This window comes from Cupressus sempervirens, chromosome 6, assembly GCF_028749045.1.
Source record: "Cupressus sempervirens isolate cs-2001-9-10 chromosome 6, ASM2874904v1, whole genome shotgun sequence".
NCBI lineage: Eukaryota > Viridiplantae > Streptophyta > Pinopsida > Cupressales > Cupressaceae > Cupressus > Cupressus sempervirens.
Genome location: NC_143123.1, coordinates 205,570,972 through 205,575,463, shown reverse-complemented (window position 1 = coordinate 205,575,463; position 4,492 = coordinate 205,570,972).

Here is a 4,492-nt window from a genome sequence, read left to right as displayed (position 1 = left end):
TTCAGTTTAAAGGAACTATAAGCAGAAAAGATTAAAATGCCTAAGAGAGAAGTTCCCAAGCTCAACAAAGACAACTTTGTTGCATGGCAAAGTTTGATGAAGCTACATCTTGGATCCATAGGAGATTATGCCTAAAATTCAATTGTCACTGAACATGTAGATCCAACTAGTACTCTTACTGTAAAAGACATGAAAAACAAGCAGGAACACAATCAGACAATTCTGGAGATTGCCTCTGCACTCAACTATGTTGAATTTGATGATATCAAAGGATGTGACACTGCATTCAAAATGTGGAAAGCCCTATCAGACATCTATGGAGGAGATCAGAATGTACAAAGAACAAAAAGAGAAAGTCTTAGAGGAAAGTTTGATGATATGAAAATGGAGGAAAATAAGAATGCTGCTCAGTATGGTGCAAGAATAAAAGAAGTCGTAAGTGCAATAAGATGCTTAAGTGGTCAACTGGATGAAGATATTGTTAATAGTAAATTCTTAACAACCTTGCTCCCTATCTATGCTATTAAAGTATCAACAATACAGGAACTAAGATGTATACCAGGAAACAATCTAAGTTTTGAAGGTATAATAGGTAGACTCACTACATTTGAGTTATCTAATTTTGACAACTACAAACCAGAGAATGCTGAATCTGCCTTTAAGGCCAAGTTATCACTAAAAGATGCTGAACAGGTGAAATAAAAAAAAGAAGAAGAAAAATGAAGTATGTATCCAGTGACAGTAGCACTGATGAGGAAGATGTGGAACAATTGGAAGCATTGCTTGCTAGAAGATTTCACAGAGAGATAAAGGAAAGTTCAAAGGTAAGATGCCTATTATTTGTTTCAATTGCAATGAAGTAGGTCATATTGTTGCTAGGTGTACATAGAAAAAGGATTACAAGGAAGGCAACAAAAACAAATTCAGAAGAGATGATGACAAGAGAGATTACAAAGAAAAAGGTAAGAAGTGTTATATTGTTGAAGAAAATTCTGATGACAATGATGATGAAGTTGTTTATGTAGCCATGAAGGATCAATCTAATGAAGAAGAGCCCATAGCACTGGTAACATGTGTGAACAAGAATGATAGGTGGATCATAGATAGTGGATGCTCACAACACATGACAGGAGACAAAAGTAAGTTTGTTAACTTTACTCAGTATGATGGAAATAGTGTTAGATTTGGTAATGATGCTCCATGTCAAATCAAAGGAAAAGGTTCCATTAAGCTCATAGAACAAATTTCATGTGATAATGCATACTATGTTGAAGGATTAAACTACAATTTGCTAAGTGTCTCACAGTTAGGCAATATAGGATGCAAAGTAGAATTTGGAAAAAAACTGCAAAAATCTATGATACTGATGGTAAACTGATAGGAAAAGGAGATCAAACAAGGAGTAATCTGTTTTACCTTGATATGGATGATGTTTCTTGTTTTATTGCAAAATTTGATGATGAATGGTTGTGGCATAGAAGATTATGTCATGTCAACTTTGACAATCTGGTCAAGATTAGTAAAATGAAGAAAGTCAGAGGTTTACCAAAATTAAAGAAGCTTGATAATATCATGTGCAAACAATGTCAACTAGGAAAGATGATAAAGTCAAGTTTCAAAAGCAAAACCTATGCATCCAAAGAAGTACTTGAACTAGTTCACACTGACTTATGTGGTCCAATGGAAGTACAAAGCTATAGAGGAGATAAATACATAATGTTGTTTGTTGATGACTATTCCAGGATGATGACTGTTATGTTCTTAAAACAAAAATCTGATGCTTTTCAAATGTTTAAGTGGTATGTGGCTAGAGTTGAAAAGGAAATAGGAAAAAGCTTGAAATGCCTAAGATCAGATAAAGGTGGTGAATTCACATCAAATGAATTCAAGATATTTTGTAATGATAAAAGAATCAAAAGACAAACGTAAGCTCCTAGAACTCCCCCACAAAATGGAATTGCTAAAAGAAGAAATAGATTTGTGATTGACTGTGCCAGAACGTTAATGATGGAAAAGACTGTTGCTCTAAAATATCAGAGAGAAGCTGTAAGTGTAGCTGTTCATACACTAAACCAAGTACAAGTCAAGAAAGGTACAAATACAACACCTTTTGAATTATGGTATGGTCACTCACCCAATGTAAAACATTTCAAAGTATTTGGTTGCAAATATTTTATCCTTAAAGATGCTAGAAATGGAAAATTTGATGCAAAAAGCGATGAAGGCATATTCCTTGGTTATTCCACTAGAAGTAAGGCATACAAGTGTTTGAATACTAACACTAATAAAATTGTGGAAAGTGCAAATGTAAACTTTGATGAACATATAGAAGTCCAAGCTAAAGAACCAAAAAGAATGGATGAATACAGAACCTTTGTGTATTCTTATGAAGGAATGACTGATGAGGATGATGTTAATCAAATTGAAACTCAACAACAAGTTTCAGTTTCAGCCGACTCACAACCAGTGAATGCTGAGCTGCATTCAGAAGCCGAGCTGCAGAATGAAGAAAATGCACAATCTGATTCTGAAGTCATTACATATGAAAGAGATGTAGAACAACTTGAAAACTCAGTACATAGTGACCCTGAATCAGAAATATCAAACATGGAAACAAGGACAGAACCAAGATTATCCAAATATGTAAAAAGACATCACCCTGTTGAACAGATAATTGGTGACAAAGATGCAAGACCAATGACAAGGAATAGACTAATACATGAATCATGTCTAATCAGCAAATCTGAACCTAAGACAGTATATGGTGCATTACAAGATGATGATTGGTACAAAGCTATGGAAGAAGAGATTGATCAAATAAAGAAGAACAAAACCTGGAGTTTGGTTGCTAGACTAGTTGACAAGAATGTGATTGGCACCAAGTGGGTATTCAGAAACAAGCTAGATGAGAATGGTGAGATTACCAAAAACAAAGCTAGACTAGTATGCAAGGGTTATGCTCAAGAAGAAGGAATAGACTATGGGGAAACATTTGCCCCTGTTGCTAGAATAGAAGGAGTAAGAACTTTACTTGCATATGCTACATATAAAGATTTTAAAGTCTATCAGATGGATGTAAAATCTTCTTTTTTAAATGGCATACTAGAAGAAGAAGTCTACATTGAACAACCAGAAGGATTTGTTGATGAAAACAACAGGGATATGGTTTGTAAGCTACATAAAGCACTCTATGGTTTGAAACAAGCACCTAGAGCATGGTATGAGAGACTTCATAAGTATCTAATACAAATAGAATTTGAAAGAACTGATGATAATAGCAACATGTACATCAAAGCAAAAGAAGGTAAAGACATTATTGTATCTGAAATCTTTGTGGATGACATAGTGTTTGGTGGAAAGGAAATGCTTTGCAAAGGCTTTGTTGACAAAATGAAAGATGAATTTGAGATGTCTATGTTTGGAGAAATCAAATTCTTTGTTGGACTGCAAGTACATCAACTCAAACATGGTATATTTGTGACACAATCAAAGTACATCAAAGAGATTCTTAAAACATTTGGATTAGAGGAGTCCAAACTGGTCAGCACACCAATGGTAACATGGAATAAGCTGTCCAAAAATGATGAATCAGCTGAAGTCAATCAAACAATGTATAGATCCATGATTGGAAAACTACAATATGTTGTATATAGTAGACCAGACATAGCATTAGTAGTTGGAATATTGGCTAGATTCTCTGCTAATCCTAAAGAAAATCATCTCATAGCAGTAAAAAGAATAATGAGATATCTTAAAAGAACTGATAACTTTGGTCTATACTACAAAAAGAATGGAAAATTTGAGCTCAATGCATATATAGATGCAGATTGGGGAGGCAACATTGATGATAGAAAAAGCACAAGTGGAGGTGCATTATTTCTAGGAAAAAGGCTAGTTACCTGGACTAACAAGAAACAAACATGTACATCTCAGTCCACTCCAGAGTCAGAATATGTGGCAGCAGCAGTCAATTGCACAAACATTGTGTGGCTCACACATCTATTGGAAGGAATGAAAGAAGAGGTAACAAAACCTGTGATATTGTATTGTGATAACACAAGTGCTATAAACATATCCAAAAATCCAGTAATGCATGCAAAAACCAAGCACATCTCAATCAAGTATCATTATGTTAGAGAATTGGTAGAAGACAAACAAGTGAAGTTGGAATACATTCACACAAAGGAACAAATTGCAGATATCTTCACCAAACCATTGCCAAAGGATGCTTATGAATATCTTAGAGGCAAGTTTGGGGTAATACCCCTAACTCAAGCAGTTTAAAGCAATAAGGAAGCTACCCTGCATCACCAATAATGAATCATTGAAATATCAGAAGAATGATACAGAAGATAACAGCAGGAGTAGAAATTCCAAATCAGACACAAGCATGGTGATAGACTAAGAAAACAACAAGAAGCCAAAGCTCATATTTTGCATAATAAAGATGCTACATCTTTGGCATTTATGTCAAAGAGGGAGAAATGTGAAA